This window comes from Colius striatus, chromosome 1 (assembly GCF_028858725.1).
Source record: "Colius striatus isolate bColStr4 chromosome 1, bColStr4.1.hap1, whole genome shotgun sequence".
Taxonomy (NCBI): domain Eukaryota; kingdom Metazoa; phylum Chordata; class Aves; order Coliiformes; family Coliidae; genus Colius; species Colius striatus.
Window position 1 is genome coordinate 53242063 of NC_084759.1, and position 22392 is coordinate 53264454.

The 22392-nt window shown below is 42.4% G+C and overlaps 1 protein-coding gene across 4 annotated transcripts in view; it reads left to right on the forward strand.

The window, feature by feature from the left end:
• Positions 1 to 22392, forward strand: part of FARP1 (FERM, ARH/RhoGEF and pleckstrin domain protein 1) — a 217848-nt gene continuing 195456 nt past the window's right edge. For all 4 annotated transcript variants that reach the window (XM_061996128.1, XM_061996132.1, XM_061996142.1 and 1 more), the window contains exon 1: positions 1 to 333. The gene's annotated coding sequence lies outside the window, so the exon portion shown is untranslated. The remainder of the gene's footprint in view (positions 334 to 22392) is intronic.

Genomic DNA, 22392 nt, shown 5'->3' on the forward strand with positions numbered 1-22392 from the left:
TGCAGCCGCGGCAGCGCGGAGAGCGGCGTCCAGTTCCCGCTCCCCGGGTCCGCTGGCAGCAGCGGGACCCCCGCCCCCCGCCTCCGCCTGCCCCCTTTCTCCTCGGCGCTCGGCCGGGTGGGCTGCCCCCGCTGCAAAGCTGGACATGGCGACCCTGCTCCTGCGAGTCTGCCGCTGTCCTCCTCCTCCCCCCGCCGCCGCTCCTGCCGCCGCCTTCTCCTCCCCGCGGAGCTTTTAATGGCTCGGACCTCCGGCGGCCAAGCGCGACTGCCCCTGCACCAGCCGCAGCAAGGAGAGCCCGCGGGAGCCCGCGCAGCTCCAGCCCCGCACACGGTAAGGGCGGCACGGCGAACAATGGGGCCGAGCGAAAGCGGCTGGCTCCCGCCCCTCCGGGCACCGCGGCGAGGGTTGCGGGGCAGGCGGCGGGACCCGCCCGCGGGGCGGCGGGGGCGTGCGGGAGCCGGCGGCCGGCACCGCCGCCGCGCCGCTCTGGGCACCGCCGCTCCCTCCCTGGGCAGTGACAGCGCGGGGCCGCGCAGCCCCGCTTAATTCCCTTACCACGGGCAGTCCGCGCGGAGGGCCCGCGCCGAGCGGCGGGACCACAGACCGCCTTCCCTGCCCCCGCGGCCGGGCGCAGTCCGGGCGGCGGCGAGGGCGCCCGCTCAACTTGGTGCCTTTTGTCTCGCCCTCGGGCTGCGACCGGGACCTGGCGCCGGCGGCGGGGCGTCCCCCCGGGGCCGTTGCCCGGCGGCGGGTGGGACGCGCCTGCGGCCGGGCGGGAGCCCTGGGGGGGACTCTCGGTGACGGGCGGAGCTGGAGAGAGGGAGGAAGAGAGAGAGGGACGTCCCCGTTGGCCCGAGGAAAGGTTTAGCCCAGGCCGGCGGGGAGGTGCCGCTCCGGGCGGAGCGTGCGAGAGCAGCACGGCCGCCTCCCCGCCTCGGCCCGGGTGGCTCGCGGGGAACCGGACAGGACGGCCCAGCCCGGGCGGCTTGTGAGGGACGGGACCCCGGGCCCCGGCCGCTCCTGGGATGCGGGGTCGCGGCTCCCGGCTCGGCCCCGGCCGCTGCCGCCCGCCGAGCTACCCTGAGCGGCTGTACCGGCCGCCGCCCGGTGCGCCCGCCGCCCTCACACCCGGGGCTGGGCCGAGGGGGCTCCGGCCTGGTTCCCTTGACGCCTCTGTCGTCGCATCGCCTCGCCCCTGCCCGAGCAGGAAAGTTCACCGCTTTCAAAACCCGAGTGTTTCCCGCTCTTCAGCAGGATCGGGCCTCCAACGGGCATGAACCGCTGGGGAAAGTTTTGAGTAAACAGAAGTTGATTTTGAGAGTGGGAAGCTCCTGTGTCACAGGCCTTATCTTCTGAGATTCAGCTGCTTTTCTTTATATATATATATGCAAACTCTCTGGAGTTTTTCTTAATTTTTTTAAAGTTGCAGGGTTTGCTTGATTGTTGGCCTGAAATAAATGAAATGTGTAGCATATCTTTTTCGGTCACAGCCGTCTCACCAGGGTTTCCTTCAAAAAAATTTGTCCCTGGAGAGTGGAAAGAGGATTGCTCTAAAGGAACACTATCACTCAGCTGGTTTATTAATCTCTCAGATACTTTGACTCTTGCTCCTTGTATTGCTTCCAATATGTTTTTACAGCAAGCAGCTGATGTTGGAAGCAAGCCAACAAAAATTCTGAAAGAGTACAGTTAAGAAAAGCCCCAAACATTCTCATGAATTAACTCATCTTCTTCCTCTACATAAGGATGTTTCTGTGAGAATGGTGGTATCTAGCTAATTAGTGGACCTGAGCCTTGTGGAAACGGTCCTGCACACCAGGAAAGTACAAAATCCTCTTAGCTATACCTCACGTGTCTGACCTGCCCCAGTCTCAAAACTCCGTGCTGGCTGACATGGCATGACAGGACGAGAGCTTATGTGTGCTGTGCCCTCTGTGTTGCATCCTGGGTCTTGTAGTTACCCTGATGACATCTACCTCGCTGGTGGAGTCTATGTCCGGAAGGACTAGGCTGAGGCAAGAAGGGGGCTGGTCACACCCCTTTGCCCTGGCCTTCTCTGGTATCAGGAGTGTCTGATGCTAAGCAAAGTGTAACAACTCGGGATCCTGTGTTTTGCCTTCTAATTCAGAGCGTCAGTCTGTTAGGTTATGATTTTGCTCTAGGATTAGGTTGAGTCTCTTTTCCTTTCCAGACAGCAAAGATGAGGGGTTACACATAATACGCTGAGTTATGATGACTATTTCTGAAAGCTTAGACGTTGCTGTATCAGCCCAAACACACTGTAAATTCTTTTATCCCCACAGACTTAAGTTCAAATGTAGCCGTGGAAGGGATTATTTGCAGTAGCGCCAACTGTCATCATCATGGGAAAGAGTTACAAAGCTCTATTACTGCAAAAAAAAACCTGAGCAGAGAATCTTGTGTACAGCCAATTAAACAGTTGGGGTTTTTTCTTTCTGCAGTCTGTTTTCTTGAACAAACCAAACAAACCAGGAAAGTGGGCAGAATTTTTAACACAAAGTGACATGGGACTCCAAAATGTCAAAAGCTGATAACAGATTGAATGTGTAACACCAAAGCCTGGCTTTTATTTAATGGTTGGACTTAAAAATTGGAATTATCTTCTTTTTTTTTTCTTTCCTCCCCTAGGTTGACACAGTTCATTAGTCATTTTGTAATCACTATCTTTAAGTGTGTGACTTGTAAGCAAACTTTTGGAAAGAAAATTGTTGAGGATAAATGACCAAAGGGGAAATGCTGCTTAAATGTGGTAGCTTGAAAAAGAAAAGAGAAAGTCTTGCTTTAGATGTATTTCTCCATTAAAATTCAGATATTCTGAATGTATAGAAATTTTCTATTCAGAAAACTTTCCCTGCTGGTTTTAGATCAATTTGACTAAGGAAAAAAGAAAATCTAAAGTTCCACTTAAAAAATTCATATATGATGGGAATTAGCAGCTCTTCTTAAAAAGTAAAATTGGAGGCTGATAGTGCTGGCAGCTTTTTAGGTTACATATACTTCTTGATAGAGCTGTGCAGAAGAAATGCTTCTCTGATTTGAAGTGTCTTTGGCTTGCTCTTGGGTATGGATTTTTAAAAGGGACTGACTGGTGCAGTGGCTCTCAAACTGGGATCTGTTAGGGCAGAAAGCTGTGAAAGGTGGTCTGGGGGACCAAACTGTTATCACAGTGTTTGAGGTGACAAGTTGGCTGGTGGGCAGAGAAACTTCAGGGTGGCCAGTGGGCTGAAGAATCACATGCACATTGCTGGCTGAGTGTGCTCTCCTCAGGTTTTGCAGAGTGGAATACACTGAAGAGAGAATGATGTTGTGTCTTTGGTTGTTAATGGTTGTCCATCCCTCTGTGCTGAAACAGGAATTTGAAGTGCAGGTCAGTACTCTGACCTCACCCTCCTCTCTGCTTCGCTTGGGGAAATGCAGATCTGCGATTTGCTGACTGCAGTGGAGATCTGGATACAGAACTTCACTTAAGTAGGGTTGACTCGACTCATCTGTTTAAACTTACGTTTGTAACTAGGAAGTATTTTTTGCAACTGCAGGATTGAGTTGCAAAACCGGATTATAGACGTAAATGAAGTTGTTGTGGATGTTTTCTGCAGAAGGACAGGGGGAGCTGCTTGAGGGAGTTCAGCACAGGGCCATAAAGATGATGGAGTGGAGCATATCACTTATGATGAAAGGCTGAGAGAGCTGGGGGTCTTTATCTTGGGGAAGAAGAAACTGAGGGGTGATTTGTTTACAAATATATAAAGGACAGGTGTCAGGAGGACGGAGCCAGGGTCTTCTGAGTGATGCCCAATGACAGAACAAGGGGCAACAGGTACAAGATAGTGCATAAGAGGTTCCAAAGAAATATAAGGAAAAACCTCTTCACTGTGAGGATGAGGCAGCACTGGAACAGGCTGCCCAGATGAGTTGTGGCGTCTCCTTCTCTGGAGACTTTCAAAACCCACCTGGATGAGTTCCTGTATGACCTACTCTAGATGGTCCTGCTCTGAAAGGGAGGTTGGACTAGATGATATTTCAATGTCTCTTCCAAGCCTTAAGATTCTGTGATTCTAGTGCAAAGTCAATGTATTTGCATTGTACTTTTCATACTGTGCTGTGATGTTAGTGATGGGGAGTAATTTGGTTTCTGGTTTGTTTGTTCTACCACCCCACCCCCATTTTTGTCATAGTACTTGTCTATGCTAGTGTCCTTATTTTATATTGTCTTTTTTAGAAAAGCATGATAAAAATGCTGTTTGTTGAATTTGGGTCCACCAACTTGTCCTGCCTTTTTTTCTGTTTCCTCTTTTAGAAATTCATATGTTTATTTTAAAAGGACCTTTCCAGACTTATTTCATGATTTTGAAAGGTTGCAGTTTATGCATTTCCTTTTTTCCTTAACGGGCTTTTCTGACTGGTAGGTGCTGAGTAAATAGCAAAGTTTACAGATGAACTATTGAATTAGGGAGAGTAAAGGGGCAACTTGTTTTTTTTTGTTGTTGTAAAAGCACAGAGACTAATTGTGGAGGTATAGAAGATCCTCAGGCTCGGTCAGCTTTGAATTTGTGCAAAATGTCAGTCAATTTCGCCTGGAGAAATGTAGGCAAATCAGACAATTAGGTCAATGCCCACATCTGATATAGACTGTCTTGTTTGTCATCAATTGCAGCATGATAAGGTCTTTTCGCCTTGTCTATAATGAAGTGGAGCTCACTGAAATACTATGAGATATTATGAGAAATGAAAATAGGATGTGCCTTTTAGGGGATTTGAGAAACAAGGTATGGAACTACGTGTTTTTTTTGGGGGAGGGAATTATTTTTAATGTTTAGTTATCAGAAAGGACTTCGAAAGAATGGTGGCTCTGTTAGTTGTTACTAAAGTAACACAAAGGTTTGTTGGTGAAGTTTGTGGAGGTGCTAAACTTTTCTGTTGATCTCAGAGGAAACAGTGATTTTTGCAATGTGCCCCTGAATGTTACACAGCAAAGTCTCTTTGATGAAATCTGGGAGTTTCTGTCACTATATAAAATGGAGGAAAGAACTTTCTTAAGCCATGAAACCTGGATGCAGAGGTTTACAGTAGGTGATCTCTGTACAATATGCATTTGTTACAAGGCATACTTGGAGCCTTGAGTGGTATTTTAGTATAAGGCAGGGATGGTGTTTCCAGACTGTTTTCTTTCCCAGGTTATAAATCGCGTGTAGTGGTGAAGCCCACTGAGAGGTGGGAGACTGCGTCTCTGAGCTGGTGTTGCTGGTTGCCTTGCTGACAATGCCTTCCCCATGCAGCGCTTTGCTGCGTGCCACTAAAATCAGGGTGTTTTTTCTACATTGGCATCAGTGCTGGAGGTTGCTGTCCCATTGTACAAGATTTATCAAATGAGTAGGAATGTTAACCATGGTTTCAGTCTCAGTTTCCTTCCAATATGCTGACTTGGGAGGCCAAAGTAATGGGTCACCCTTGCAGGGTGACTGAATTTGCCATAATGAAAGCACCTTAAGAGACTCGCTCTCCAATTTGATGTGAGATTCTGCTCTCATAAAGTTCTTTAAATTGCCATTTCAAGCTCTCCCACTCTTTTTGTCTGTTAACACAGAAGTGAAAAGAAGAAGTCATGCAACCAAAGGGGATTTTCCCTTCTTCCTCCAAAGTTATAGGTCTCCCCAGAACATCTCTTTTCTGTAAGACAGAGTATTTAGGTGTTTAATACACAAAATGTTGTAGAAATGAGACCTGGACAGGCTGGATCTATGGGCTGAGGACAATTGTATGAGGTTCAACAAGGTTGAACACTCGGTCTTGCACTTGGGCCACAACAACCCCATGCAGTGTTACAGGCTTGGGGCAGAGTGGCTGGAAAACTGTGTGGCAGAAAAGGACCTGAGGGTGTTAATTGGCAGCTGGCTGAACATGAGCCAGCAGTGTGCCCAGGTGGCCAAGAAGGCCAATGGCATCCTGGCCTATATCAGAAATAGTGTGACCAGCAGGGCCAGGGAGGAGATTGTCCCATTGTACTAGGTGCTGGTGAAGCTGCACCTCAAATGCTGTGTCCACTTCTGGGCCCCTCACTACAAGAAGGACACTGAGGTGCTGGAATGTGTCCAGAGACAGGCAAGAAAGCTGGGGAAGGTCTGGAATGCAAGTCTCATGAGATGCAGCTGAGAGAAGTGGGGATGTTTAGTCTGGAGAAGGGGAGGCTGAGTGTAGACATGATCAGTCTCTACAATTACCTGAAAGGAGGTTGCAGTGAGGTGGGTGTTTGTCTCTTCTCCCAAGTAACAAGTGATAGTGAAATGGCCTCAAGTTGTGCATGGGGAAGTTTAGATTGGGAATTAGGAAGAACTTTTTCACTGAGAGGGTTTTTAGACATTGAAACAGGCTGCCAGGGAGGTGGTGGAGTCACCATCCCTGGAGGTATTTAAAAGATGTGTAGATGAGGTGCTGAAGGATTTGGTTTAGTGATGGGCCTGGCAGTGAGAGGTTAGTGGTTGGACACAATGATCTTAAAGGTCCTTTCAAATCAAAATGATTCTATGATCCTTTGATAAGTTTTGTAGCTAGAGACATGTCACAAGGACAATTTTGTCTGATACTTTCTGAATAGAGATAATAAATTGTAGGAAACAATCTCTACTTGAAACGATGAGTGCAGGCAAGTACTCTGTGTACATAGAAGACATGGACATGGGATCGCTGTCTCTGGGACAGGCTGCTCAAGTATCTGGATTATCTTGTCTAAAGCACTGCTAGGGAAGAGCACACACTTTTATAGGTCAAAAGATGACTTATTGGAAAACCTAGCAGTAGTGGGAGGGGGTTGGTATTGGCCACTTCCTTCTCCAGTGCAGGGCTGTAGGATGCCGTCGGCCTTTCTGCGTCTTTCACTCCCAGTTATTGCAGGACCAGTTGTTTGATCGCTGCTCACTAATAATAGTGATGACTGTGTCTCCTTAATCAAGGATCCTTGTTTTCAGTAGCACAGGTCAAGACAACATTTGCCAGTTCGTTCAAAGAACAAATGTATCACACAGGGTCTTGCTACTCAGCAACCTGTGTACATTTACTTGGCTCTTTCTGCTCCCCATTGTGCATTTTTTTTTCTGTTGGTCACACTCTTCCATATAATTTCTTTTTTTCCTGTGCCTGGATTAAGCTCTTGAGCTGCAGACATGGTGTGTTCATTTCTTCCGTCTCTTGAGTGTTGTTTTTGACTGTGTGCCAGCCTCTGTCTCCCCACTGCACAGTACCAAAGGTGCTGCGTAGGGACCTTTGCTAGCCCAGAAATGGAGCACCAGCGGGTTGCTCATTAGTCTTTCATGTCTCTCCTTATCAGTTTTACTGTGAAACTCCCTATCGCTTCAGTTGCACGTTGGAATAATTAGTCTTCCTGTTCAGCAGGTCTGTACAGCATTGATTTTGGCCTGAAAGTTCAGGGGAAGGAAAAGTTACTATTAAATGATATGAAATGGCTTTGGTAGTTGCCTTTTTTTTAATTATCAAGTGGATTTAAAACATAGTTTTGCACAAAGAGAGGGAGGAATGCCAAGCAGACTTTCATGCTGCTTACATAGGAGGTGTAAGTGAAGATAAATTTTAAAAATAAGCTTCTGTTAAGAGGAAAAGAGAATGTGGTGATATTGCTGTTCAACTGGAATAGGGCTTCCAATCATTCAGAGGCACTGGGAGCACAGCAGGTACCAGACAGTCTTGGAGCACTTCCCTGGCCACCCTGGTTTTCCTATGGTTGTAGGAAGGAAGAGTGGGATGTCTTTTGGGGGCCGAGGATTTATTTCAGAGCTTCTGTTCGTCTGTCTGATTTCTGGAATTATCTTGGAGTTTGCTTGCTGCTGCTTATGGCTCACCTTCAAAGTGAAATGGATTTGATTTTTGTTTCCTCTTTTTTTGTTTTTTTTCATTCTCTGCAGTCTTATGATTGCAGCAACAGTGATTACAGCTGAGAAGGCTCTGGCCAGCTCTTGCTGTGATGTATAATAGTAGTGTCTTTTTCAGATTAAGGGAAAGTTTTTTGATTTGTTTAGTTTGTCCTGCCTGAGATTACTTTCCTTTTTAGCCTTGATACTTGAGAAAATAAAGCTCTTGTAAAAGTAAGAAACTGCCTAAGTTGTGTTTTCTCTCAGGAGTGTCTTACTTTTCAGGGAGCAGTTAGTATTCAAGCTCTTGATAGTATGGAAAATATTAAAGTGAGAATGGGGGAGGGGGAACTCAGTTGCTGTACCTTCTGGAGAATTAGGAGTGTGTCTAACTGTGCCCAAGCAGTCTCAATACGTAATTTTTGTGTATGTGAATCTGTAAGATTAGACTCTTTGGAGTTAATTTTCAGTCTTTCTTATTTGAAGACCTCAGCTCATATTTTACCTTTGTGGAAATTCCTCCTGAAAATCTCGTGATTTGCATTGTGTTTCCAAGACCTACAACTATTAATGTTTACCTTTAACGTATTAAACATTCAGTAGTTTTGTTGCTTTTTTAAGCAGAGGCTTGGGTATATGCATGCAGGAAGTTCAACTCTGTGGTTGTGCTATTGTGACCTGTTGCTCATTAGCCATTTTTTACAGCTTAACTGAATTAATTGGTTTAATGTTGTAGTGCAGAGCACCATTTTTTCCCTCTGTGTCCTTTTAAAAATGCCAAGCATAAGTTTCAGTACTATGAAAAAATAAAATACCAGAAACTGTGAAAAGAAATATAAAACAAGCAAAAAGGAGAAGATACCTAGAAAGTACAGCCAATAAATATTGAACCTAGAGCTATCAGAAAATACACTCAAAGTGCCTCAATAGCAAATAACTAAAACAAAAATAAGGCAGTGGAGAGAAGGGCAAGTTATTCTACCATTTGAATATAAAAAAGATTTTAAAGGCCATTCAAATTAAGTTCTGATCATAGCTCTGCATTTACTAATAATATTTGAATTTTGAGATGTCAGAATTGGCTTAATTCCCAGGGTATAGGATCCGTTTGCCTAAAACATGAGTTCATTCTAAGGGACAAATTTCTAACTGGGCCCATAGGAGAGGAGACATTGCTGGTGGTGAAGTTGCTTACAGGGCAGGTTTTTCCATCTCAATTTTTGTTTCATGTTATTTACAATTAAGGCTTCAATGGTAATGCCGCCTCTTTGTTTCAGACTGCTTTCTGTCTGTACCTCTGCAAACTGCAGGACAACTTCAACTGTGTCAGACAGACAATGACAATTTTTAATTGAAAAATAAGTGGCTGATAGAGGAGAGACTCAAATCACTGCAGCTGCTGCTTGGAGGTCGACTGTGTTGCCTGTCAGCTGCTGGGTTGGCGCACGTGTTGGTTGGGCAGTCACAGAGGTACTGCTCAAGGCAAATGCAGCCTTGTGCCATCTAATTAGCAGTGAGTAAACAGGGCTGTGTTGAGAGGGGTCAGGAAGGCTGGCAGGACAGGAGGTGTGTGGTGGAGCAAGCTGTGAAACAGCTGGCTTTTCATCATGCAAGGGCTGAGAGACAGTATCAATTGGGTGGAAACCAATTTTTACTAGCTCTGTTGGTCGCCAGAGGTGACCATGTTTCTGTAGTGTTTCTTAATGGGGAGGAAACAAACCTAGCACTAATGAAGCCTGTCCAGGAAGTGCAGTCTTTATGAAGAACCTTGGTCACATTGATGCCAAGCACAACTTCCCCCAGTTACCTGGAAAGGCTTCTCGTAGCCATAAAGTAGTGCACCTTTATCCAATGCAATACCAAAGGGATGGTGCAAGAGCAGGGTATCTGTTTAAAGTTCATCTCCAGTTGTCCAGCTTTTTAAGTGCAAGTCAAGGATTATTTCAGATTATGAACCAAAAATTATCAACCAGGCCAATAGCTTGAACATCAGCATTTCTCTCTTAATTTTGTGTGCAGTGACTGCATGCTAAGGAACCAGAGAAATCATTGGAGCAATTTGTAGTTGTAATAACGCTTCAAGGATCATTTGAAGCAATGGATGAGCAAATGACATTTGATGGTAGTTCTCTGCTTGAGAAAACCCAACACAGGGAAACCATTCCTGTCCTCTTGAATAAAGAGAAAGTATGTGATGGAGAAGAGCTAGGCACTAATCATGGCACGCTATAAGTGTACCGTTGTGATGGAGCAGCGTGTGTGTATACGCTTGTACGTATGATCATAGAATGGTAGGGTTGGAAGGGACCTTTAGAGATCATCTAGTCCACCGCCCCTGCCAAAGCAGGTCAATCTAGATCAGATCACAGAGGAACATGTCCAGGCGGGTCTTGAAGACCTCCAAGGAAGGAGACTCCACAACCCCTCTGGGCAGCCTGTGCCAGGGCTCCCTCACCTGAACAGTGAAATAGTTTTCTCTTATATTTAAATTTCTCTTATATTTTGTGTTCCAGCTTCATCCCATTACCTCTTGTCCTGTTGTTAGAGACCACAGAAAAGCATTATCTTTTTCTGGAACCAAGTTGTAGACTTCTTCTTTTCCTCCGATTTTAAAAAACCGAACCCAATGGTATAAATAGTTGAGAAAAGTCAGGCACATATATGAAAGTATCAAAACCACATGCAATACTGTTACTAATTAAGTATATGCTAGGGTTACTTTGACTCCCTTAGGTGTGTTGGTAAAATTTCTTCAGGAGAAAGATAAAACCTACCAACTTTTCCTTCAAAATTCCTTTCCTTAAAAGTGATAATAAAGTTTGAAAATGAATATTTTTTGTTACTATTTTAAACATTTCTATCAGAAAATAGGTGATGAGAAGAGCTAATACATGGACAGGCAATGACCTAATTAAAGCTGAAGTAGTTATCTGTAGAGATGGCGAGCTGTTTGAGTGTGTACCACAATGGATGAGTGTAAGTAACAGAACTATGTTGTCCCTCAATGTGTCACGTAAAGAAAAGAATTTCTAGTGGTTGATAGGGCTGGGACAGAGGCTGCACTCGATGATCTTAAAGGCCTTTTCCAGCTGAAACGATTCTATGAAAATAGCAGAGATAGTTATGTATGTGCCTTCACCTTTGGATTTGCATTCTCTGCAAAACCCACATGATATAAGGGTATTTATAGCTGTGGGATTAGGTTATATCCATCCTTCAAGAAAGCTCAAAGAATTTTAATTTTAGTATAAATATAATTCATCAGAAAAAAAATCCTAAAGAAGAGCTTATATTCTACTTTTCTGCCTGCTTATGTCACGACAGAATGCTCCCTCCAACCTGAACAAAGTTCTTTCTACTTAAAAGCACCCCAAGACTGGAACTGAAGCTTGGATGTGTGCTGTGTAGGGTAAATGGTAGCTCTATGTTGAAAAATGTCCACAGAAAAAATGTAAAATGCTTCTCGAGGGTTTAGAGCCTTGTATGTGCAGCAGTTCTGGAGTAACCTTGGAGCAGAATGAATTTCAGAGAATAGTGATCTGAGAACGGTTCCAGTTTGGCAAGGAAAATATGATTTGGAGACATAGAATAGAAAATTAATCAGAATGGTAGGTCTGGCCCTTTCAAGTAGATTAAGCCTAATGAAAATAATATCTGAAAATGAATTATAAAAGCCAACCTGATAATATATAACAGGACCTAAGAGGACGTTTTAAAATCTGTAAGTAATTCTGGGATCTTTCTGCAGAGAAGTTCCCAGGAATGGAATAAGAATATCTGCTTTTGTTTTCCCATAGAAGATTAGAATTGTGGTAAGCAACCCCACTTCACCCATGTGCCTGTGTTTCCTGTTACAATCAAGTGATAGTCTGGCTGAAGTTTGAAAAGGCTGAAATGCCTGAGAGCTGGATTGTAGAGTATCAGCTGGGTGAAGGTTTCCTAAAGTCTTTTGGCAGCATCTGACTTTCATGACATAAAACATGCTGCAGCAATTTCTAATTTGTATGTGTATATATTAACCGCTGAGTGAATTTATTCTGAGCATTAACTTGCTCATTTGTGGCAATCCTGGAATAGCCTATTTTTTATCATTAAACTTCCAGGCTAAATTTAATTGGAATGTTGTCAGGAGGACAAGCTGGTCTGGTTACTTTTGAATGTGTTTAAGGACAATTTCATAACTCCTTCTTTGGTATTCCTCCAGTAAGGCCTGCTCCTTGTTTTTTATCTACAAAGTTTAAACCTTGAAGGGACAATAAAGTCTCAAATCAATTGGAAGTAATTGCAACTAGATCATCAGCATAGTTTTGTTTAATTTACAGTGTTTATTTAGTGCTCTCTTGTTGAGGAAATTTAATCAAATTACTCATGCTACTGGGGACTGCAGGGAGGAATAGCAATGACACGGTGCTTATTTTGAGGACTCTACCCTATATACACACACACACACACACACATACATATCTGTAGTTCTTCTTGGGGAGGAAAGACTTCTAAGACCTGGTGAGGTGTCTGGAGTGGTTCCCCTGTAACTGGGCATGGAGTCACAGGGGTTCCCTTTTGGTTGGGTGCTTTCAGTGGGGCTAGATTTGACCCCCATCAATGCTCTTAAAGCACTGAGAGAGGAGCTTTGCCTTTAAACTGAAGTCACACAGCAACACAGGTGAAATGAGTCCTTTGAATGTTAGTAGAATGAATACCATGTCCTTGCTCTTTTGAAATAGACAAAATAGCCTTTAGAAGCTCTTGGCTCACTGCTTGTTGTTTGTACTTCTTGTTTAAGTGTGCTGTGTTACAGTGCTCATGTTTGAGGGCTGTGTTGGTGGTGCCTGACGTGATATTAACTCTGTGCAGAAAAGTTTGTTTCCCTCTTCTTTCCCCTCCTCAAAATTCCCCCGTGCGTATACTCTCTCAGCGTTTATCAGTATGTATGGTTTTTTTCTGATTCACTAATAAGGCTGAATTTCTTTCAGGGTGAAAGAAAAACATGATTTAAGTCAAAGTTCTGTGATTCTATTTCTGCACATAGTATGTGCTGCTGTTGGCAGTCCTGGGAAGAGCCATTCCTCTTGTCTTGGTCTGAACAACTGTAAGGAAAAATAAACCCGACAAAACTGTTGCTGTTGCAAGGCTGAAATTAGGGAAATTTATTTAATCACTAGAAATTAATGAAAATATGGCTTTTATTGTGAAATAAAGGGTGAGTAGTTTGAAATCTGAATAATTCCTTTAACGAGGGTGGGATGTTACTATTTTTATCAGGTTTTGAAGTGGTAAGAATTACTTGATGTTCTCCAAACCTAGCTACATTGACTATTTGTACAGTATTTACTTGGTTTTCTTTCTTAATCTCTATGCATCTTTTTATTTCCCAACCAATTTTTAAAATGCAGTTACTATCCATTACAGTAGTATTTACAGTATCCATCCTGCAGTATTTATCCATAGCTTTTGTACTTATCTTTTCTATTGATAAGGTAAATATGGTGGAAGGGCACACTGTATGTATATATGTATTTTATTAAGTCATTTTTTTTCTACTAAGAGAAATCCATCTAATTTTTTATTATTGTTACTTTTACATGGATTTGCAAGTCAGTATCTTTTCTGTCACTTAACAGACGAGGCACCTTAAACAGTAAACATGTATCATTTACTCTGTAATGGACAAGGCCTTATTATATTCTGACTGATAATTACTCTTGATGTTAGCTGCTTTAGTTTTTATTCAGTGATTTGTAGGATGAAGTTCCTGTTGTTTTCATTGCCTGCAGAGTTTATATTTTCACTGACTGGCTGAAGGACAGGTTTTAGGTAACTGCAGGCTTGAGTCAGTGTTTGTAGGAATCTTGGCAATGGTCCCAAGTTGTCTTTTCTGTATCCGTAATCTGATTCAAGGATGCTCCCTATAAGGACTGATGTTTTGGTTCAGATTTCTTTCAGATGTCTTGAATACCACTGCTACCATTAAAAGGAATAAAAAAAGATGACTCAATAGTTTATGATCTTGATGTTGGGGATTTTTCCTGCTGCTAAACTGTGTAAAACTGCACTAATTTTTCCTTAACCTTTAAACTTCCCACTCAACTCCAAACCACTTCCCTTACATATATCTACTCTTTGTTGTCCTGCAAACAGCTTGTTCCCTTGCTGTACCTCTGTGCCAATCTCCTTGATTCTCTGGGAGGCTTTTGGTCTGCTCTGGGTTGTCCAGTTCTATTACAGAGAGTTGCTTGTGGGATGGAGCCCTTCAGGTGGATTTGCTGTGCATGGGTTTGTCTTTGTGGTAGAAATGTCATGTGTAACCTAGTTACTGGACCAGTAAATCTGTCAATCTCTGTGCTTCTGAATTGTAATAATTCTTCCCTGGCTCCTGTCTTCCATGTTATATAAAATATGCTATGCATGTATTCTGTTTAAATGTAATTAGTCATTGTTTTTATGCTGAGCTAAAGCATTTTGTGGTTAATAACCTCAAAGTTCCCCTTTGTTGCCATATACTTAGTCATTTTATCTGTGTTAGTAAGGCATGATGACCTATTTTGGTTAGTATGTCATTTTTTCGAGCTGAAGGATGGCAGCAGAATTGTATCTTGGAATTTCTTGGCTAGAGACAAAAAAGGGGAGTAAAATACCAAAAATATTAGTGGAGCATGGATTCCGTTCCATAAGATATTAGAAGCATGATAACTACGAAAGCTTTAAAGCATCAGCCTTGTTTGTAAAAGCTCCTTTAAGAAAGAGCTCATTTATATAGTTTTGACCATTCTAAGAACCTTTCAGCCATCTTGACTTTGCTACAGGAATTCAGTAAGGTGCCACTGTACCTTACATCCATTAGCAGAGGCTCTCTGTTGCCTGGCAGTATGTATTCCTTGCTGAGACGGTCACTCATTTTTTTAATTAGATGAATGCAACTTTGAAGGCTCCTCACTGAATGAATCCGTTAAGAGAGCTGCCTAAAGGATATCTTATTTTTGCAGAACATGCAAAAAAGTCAGAGCCACAGTCCAAGCTGAGGGATGTGGTAACATGCTACTCATTTGCTTTAAAGCAGTGTTGCATTTGGCTATTCTGTTGATTCTTCATGCTTAAAATTTACTAATTGGGGGGGAAAGACTTTAAAAGGATTGAATAATAATACCCACAGTTTGTTTGGGGTTTTTTAAAATGATGTTATCTTCCATTAGAAAAAGATAAAACTATGTTTTTCCTTAAATTAATAGATCTAACAAGGTAGTTGTTGGTGATCCATTTCCTCATCTTAAGCCATTCAGATAGATGAGAATAAAGCCATAAGCCTCCCAAATTGTACATGTAGTTAGTATTCCCTAAATGACAACTAACTAGTCCTAGTAGTTGCAAAATTTGTATTTTGTTGCAAAGAAGGGCGAAAATGTTGGGTTCAAGACTGTATGCTTTGTTTAACAAACTCAGTGGGTTTTCTAGCAGTTTTGTTTAAACATGACTCAGTGGACAGAGAAATGTCATTCACTTTGAGGCTGAACTTTGAGACAATGATACAGGAAAAACTGTAGGCTTGGTAAATGAAGATGAAACCCAAGATTCATCAGAGTAAACCCAGGAGATAATGTGAATGGTGAAACTGAAGGACTTGACCTTGAATACAGCTGACAACAGAAGGGCAGGAACAGTTTATCTGCTGTCTATGGGATGCTCTTGCTGACCTTGCTGTGTTGCATGGGCTAAGAGTAGTGCAGCCTACTGAAGCTGATGTGGGGAAATCTTACCAGGAGAAGTGGAGAATGAGGATTTACTAGACATCAGCATGTAGTATTTTATGTGGCCTTTTTCTCTTTAGTTTCTTTCCTTTGTAGTTCCTTGCTGAAAAGATTATTAGAAGCTTTTCAGTATTGTGATAGTTGCTGAGCAAAATGGGTTCTATTTTTGTGACCTCTAACAGCAAGTAGAGCTTATCAAAATTATTGCAAAGCTAGAAAATAGACTGCTTTGTATTCAGAGTTTACTTTCACGTAGTTAGGACTTCAGATCCATTCTGATTGTGCTGTTTTCGGCTGATATAGGGGTAAGTTTCTTCACAGTAGCTAGTGTGGGGCAATGTTTTGGATTTCTGCTGGAAACAGGGTTGATAACACAGGGATGTTTTGGTTACTGCTGAGCAGTGCTTGCACAGAGTCAAGGCCTTTTCTGTTTCTCACCCCTCCCCACCAGCGAATGGGCTGAGGGTGCACAAGAGATTGGGAGGAGAAACAGCCTGGACAGCTGACCCCAGGTGACCAAAGGGATGTCCCACACTGTAGGGCCTTGTGTGCAGCAATAAAAGCTGGGGGAAGAAGGAGGAAGGAGGGGGACACTCTCAGGGTGTTGGTGCTTGTCTTTCCAAGTAACTGCTACCTGTGATGGGGCCCTGTTTTCCTCGGGATGGCTGAACACCTGCCTGCCCATGGGGAGTGGGGAATGAATTCCTGGTTTTGCTTTGCTCTCAAGCATGGCTTTTGCTTTGCCCATTAAAACCGTCTTTATCTCAGCCCACAAGTCTCCTCACTCTTACTTTTCCAATTCTCTCCCCCATCCCACCTCAGGGCAAGTGAGTGAATGGCCCTGTAGGGTTTAGTTGCTGCCTGGGGTTAAACCACGACACTGATGTGAACCTTTTATTCTATGTATGATTTGCTGTGTGTATCTGCGCTGCCTGCACAACTTCCAGGGATTGCACATACCTCTCCTGAAGTGTCACTCTAGCTGATCCAATAAAACTTGCAGTTGGTACCTCAGTCATTATTTCCTCTGATTATCACCATTCTATAAATACTTGAGAGGTTGACATAAGTTGTCTGTGTACAGCCTTCCCTTGATTTCTGCAGAAACTTCACTTTTTTTCATGCAGAAATTGTCCAGGTGGCATTTTTTCTTTTTTGGAGGAGCAAGAGGGCAGAAGGGCTTCCATGCCTCTCATTAGGTAAATGGGCTCTCTTCCAACAACTACTTCTTCTGTGCTTGATTTTTGGGTAATCGTCTTGCTGAGAGCATCCTTTTCTGCACAGTGAGACAGAAAGGTTGATGTTTTTCAGCTGTGTGCAACTTGAAATTCAGCCTCCCCTGATAGGAAAAGAGAAATTGAGCCATGTGTTCACTTTTATAACCTCACAAAACAACCAGATGTAGAAACACAGACACTTTTTTCTTTCCTAAAGCTTTCTAAAAGCTTTCCAAAGTCCAAAGAAATCTTTGTGTTTCTTTCCAAAGCTTCTTTCCGAAGTGTTCCAGCATTGTTACAGGCTGTTTTACACAAATGGGTTGGGAATCTCCTGTGACATGGAACGTTCATTTGCGGTCTTATTCTGTGGTGTGTTTGAGGCAGAGCACTGGCTTTATGGCTGCTGCAGCTCTTTGGTGTGCCCTGTGAAAGCCTCTGGGCTCTGCTGAGGCGGCCTGGAAGCTGCTGTGCTGTTCCTGCTGCGGCAGCACGGGTTTGGAGAGGACCGAAACAAGGAGCCATGAAAACATGAAGAAACTGGCAAAGAACATTTGGATGTATTTTCTTCAAATAGTAGCGAGAGGTCAGATCCTGAGTGCTGGCAGCAGTCTACTGATATTTCACCAGGATTTTGATTAAAATTGTTTCAATGTGGAAGCAACAACTTGGAAACATTAACTTAAAATCTGTAATGCGAGATAGCTGCACTGTTGAGTACAGACCTTGTGAAGTAGCAAAGCTGTAGATGATAAGCAGGTTGACTCCAGGATGGATTAAAGAGAAAAAAAAAAGTAAATATATATTTTAAAAAAAAACAAAAAAAACCAAAAAAAACAAAAAAAAACACCCCTCTTCCTGCTGGCAAATTAAATTTGAACCTTCTGGGAACACCTTACATGTACCTGCTGGTTTCACTTAAACAAAACATTTTGTATCTGACTTTGCCAATTAATTAGGTAAAACGATGTACCTTTTGTATTGTCATTTATTGTATACTTTATATAGAGGCATTTAAAGTACATAAGGTAACCGAAGGGAAGCTAGTCTTAAATTTTTTTAGATCTATATTTTAGTGCCTTTGCACTGGACAAAGTTCTGGTTTTTACCTTTTTCCGAGTGTAAGTGCTTTTCACTTTTTGAGAAGCATAAAGGCTTTTGTGTTATGTATTTGCTTTCAATTTAGCTACCAGATGCAGAGAGAATATTTTCTTTTTGAATAAATGCAGGACTGAGAACTCATCTGGGAGCTCAGAAAGTATGAAAGCATTTCCTTCTTCCTTTGTCCCTTTTTTAATCTCTGAACACAATAATCGTACGCGAGAAAATTGGGATTATGTGTATTAAAGCTTGAAGCACACAAAGAACTCCAGGCATCTAACTGAAGGCATCATGAGAATTAGATATCTCACCGGCTTAGTATTTTCTAGATACCTAATAGAATTTCTTGATACCTCAATGAATTTGACTATTAGTGAAGTGAAAAATTAATTATGGTCACCAAATCTTAATCTGTCCATTGTAAAAGAAATAATTTTGGTTTAAATAACAGTGGTATTTAAATGTGTTTTAAATATATAATAAAGCCCATTTCATTCCTTTTCAGATGCATTTTTAGGGTGACTTTTAAGACATCTTAGTGATTTAAGTGTAGTTCCAAGTATAGTGTATTGAAAGCACTGGTGAAATTGGCATCTTGCTACAAAGAAACACACCTACTGCTAATTTCTAAAACAAAAGGTATAAAAGCCATAAATGTAACCAAGTCTATATAACACTTAGGAAAGTACGTAAATATTGTGTTACCTGCTGGTTATGGAAAAAGAGATACCACAGTAAATACTTTATTTCATTGCAAATGAATCTGAGATGTACCAGCTAATAGAAATGAACTAGAGGAAAACAACATAAGCGATTTTAATGTAAGGTTTTGTCCTTACTAATGTGTTTCCTTTCTACTAATGACTTATGTTGTCTGTCTTATATTTCTTTCCTTTGGACCATAACATTTATCTAAAAATACTTTAAAAGTAGTTTTATGCTGTCTTTTTTTCCTTCTTCCACAAGTTTCATATTCTACTAGTAAAGAATATATTAGGCCATGGAGGTGAGTCAAAAATGTCAAGATGGAGACTACAGCATATGATGAAAGTTTGAAAAGAAAGTTTGTTCCTGGGTGTCTTTGTTGGTCTCATTTTGGTTGGTTTTGTTACTACTGCAGAAAAATAACAAGTTCCCAGCAAGACTTGTGATACTACCACTGCTAGTCCTAGTCTGTAAAGTACAATGTCTCATGAGATGCATGAGCCTCAGATACACTTTCAATGTACTTGTCTCCATTTGTGAGATTTTTTTACATGATTTTCCCCTGTGGACTACTTTATGTGTGGCTGGTTGTGTATTCAGATGAGATTTCTGTCCCCTACACATGTGAACTTTAATTTCCTGCTACTTCAGATGTTGCAGGCAGAATTGAAATAACCTACAAGCAGATCCTCCCAAGCACAATTCCTGGAAACTGTATGCTGTTGTGGGCATGTTTATTTTCTACTTGTCTTCTTGCTGTGATAACCTCAGCTTTTTGAGGAAGGGAGCAGACAGTTTATTTAAAAACCTGTTATAGCAAAATGTCATTTACATAAGCAACAGAAGATGTCTTCATGCTTGTGAACTGTATTTGCCTTTGCCGAGACTAGAAGACTTTTCTGTGAGTTTGATCAAAGGATGCCTGAAGTCTAGAGCCTACGTTACCTTGTAGTGTTAGGAAGACTTGTTCAGCAAGATTGAGAACTAAATTTCATGTATACTTAAAGAAACTGAAAGGGACCCTACTTGAACTTTCCTTTTCAAGAGGGATCAGGAGCTCAGTCCAGTGTTTAGTCTCCACTTTTGTTTGTAGTCCAAGGCTGTTTTGCCTTCAGTTTGTGGTGAAGTTGGAAGATAAAGAAACATTCTTGATGTGATGGGACTTTGCAGTGGGGTTTGTTTCATGTCCTTGCCTTCAGCCAACTGCTTCCCTTGTGGTTACATCCAACTTTAGATTATTGAGACATATTTAGGCTTTGCTTGGATGCTACCTGGATCCTACTAGATACCAGAAATTGGCTTCTCTGCATAGATTTGCCTGCTATCCACTTTTAACTAAGTGAAAACTGAAGTGCTTCCTCTTTCTGCACCTGGATCTAGAAAAGATGGTGATACTGGTGGCAGTGGTTTCCGGAGTATTCGTCTTGGTAGTCACACACCTTTCCAAAGACAACTGGAATGGCTTTTGCTACTGCTTTCCATTTGGGTTGAATGAGAGAGCAGTTAAATACTCTTTTGTTTAGGTGAGACAATAGTCTCAGAAAGACTTTTTCTCTTCACAATGGTCTCCTGAGACTGAACACAGTGGCTTGTGCTGAGCAGTTAGAGCACTGCTAGTGGTTGGCTTCCTTGTCTGACCCCTTGATTGTGAATGATCCCTGAACAACACTAAGAAGTATATGAAAAATCGAGTCTCTTTATGACAGTGAATGTTGTATTGCTAATACCAAAAGGCTTTAACAAGGTTCCCTTTAAAATGTTCTTTGCTAAGGCAGTTTGGCTTGCTAATTGAGACTGAACACAGGAAAGGCTAAGTGATTGCAGAGACACCCTGTAGATAAGCTGTCTGGAGCACCTAGCAGTTTAGAGCAGCAAAATCTAGAGGCTATATATAGAAACAAATAGGGACAAGGGGTGCAGTATTCCTGAAATACCCCTTACAGGCAGTAGTGCATTAAAAACATATCAATAATATGTCCGATATTGGGCAAAATGTGAACCATTGTGCTAAATTTTCACACTGGTGAGGGAGCTTTGCATAAAGCTGTGAAGCTTGGTGCAGCTTTGTTTCCATTCCTTTGTAGAGTTTGTTTGAAAAATACCAGGATCATAAGCTGCTGAAATTGGAAACATGAAAGGAATTTCAGGGCCTGAAAAAACCCAGGATGGATGAATATATCGTAAGGTTAACTTCAAAAGATCTGTAATACAGAGGAAGTTGTTAAAGCTGATTTCTGGCTATATCTTTGGTACAAAAGAGGAGGAGTTAGTGCTGAAAGCATAAGAGCATGGAACGAGGTAACACCTCTGGCCTGAGAGGGAAAAATTGGCCTCTTCCTTTGGTAAGATAGTTTTCAAATACCTTCCGTTCAGACTAAACAGTTGTCTGTACTGATGAGGTCTGGCTTTCCTGAATCTGTTTGCCATACAAGTGGCTGGTGGTGGATCCCCCGACGGAGTCAGTGTTATTCTGGGTGTTTACAGGAAAGTATAGGTCAGGACTTGTAATGGACAATCTCTGTCCAGTTGGACTGCTTCCCTAAAAGTGGCCCCAGAATAGGAACTTGCCTGCTATTAAGTGATCTGCAGTCTTATATTCTGATCTGTATCTAACACTGGTAAGTTAGCAAGCAGTACCAAGTGAAACATTCATGGAGATGTGCCTGCTTTCCTCTATTTGAGAACAGAGTGATAATGCTTCTGTTTAAGAAACAGTCTTAGAATTAGTGGGAGCTCAGAGGCCTGTGAAGAGAAATGAGGTGTAAAGAACTAGACTAGAGCTGTAGTCCAAATACTTCTACAGTTTTGCAGAACTTGTAGATAAGGCAAAGTGTTGTGGGAACACGAGATAACCAGAAGAGGTAGGGCAGCAGTTATGTGATGTTGATTCTCTGCATGGCTTTGAACCTCAGTGAGATAAGTAGCACTGTTTTGAAATTACAGGGGAGAAGTAGGAGTGAGTCACCAAATCAGTCATCTTGGTGTGGGATAATCACTGAGCTGAGACAAAGAAGCCCAAGAACGTGACAAAATAAGCGCTAGCAGATTTACTGCCATCTGACAAGTGGTGCTAATATCTCAAGGAAGAGTTGACCTCTTCACACAACAGCATAAGGGACATCAGTGACTGAGTTTTGTTGTTTAACAAGCTCCTCAGATGTCTTTTGTATCATGCTAAGAGTTAGTGTTCTCTTCAGCACAGGAAGGATAACGTGGAACACTGTTCCACTGCAAACCAATAGGAATCAATTGTGTTTTATATGGAGGCTTGTGTGATCAGCACTCTACAACTGAGAGCCTGGACTATGGATGAAGATGATCTCCTCCAGCCTCTGTGGCTTTCAATGATTTATATTGAACTGGAAAGCCACTACCCACTGTGGAAGTAACAGGGCTGCCGAAATGGTAGCTGAGCTCAATGTTGGGACAGGTAGATTTATTGATTGGTTTTGTGGGGTTTTTTTTGGTAAACCCATGTGTCCCTGCATGCAGAACACAACAGAGAAGTCTGTGGTAGTAGAGGGAGAGTGCATGAGGCAAGAGAGATCTTGTTGATCAGGCTGCTATCTGGAAAGAAACTTCCAGTTCAGAAGTTTCCACATGACTGATTCCTACTTCCCAGGGGAAGGATTTTCTCTAGGTTTCAGCTCTATCAGTTTATCCCAAGAGGAATAACAAACCTAAGCTCTAAATTTCTAATTTTCTAATTTCTAGGTACTTGAGCTTGAAATTGGGTGATACTGAGAA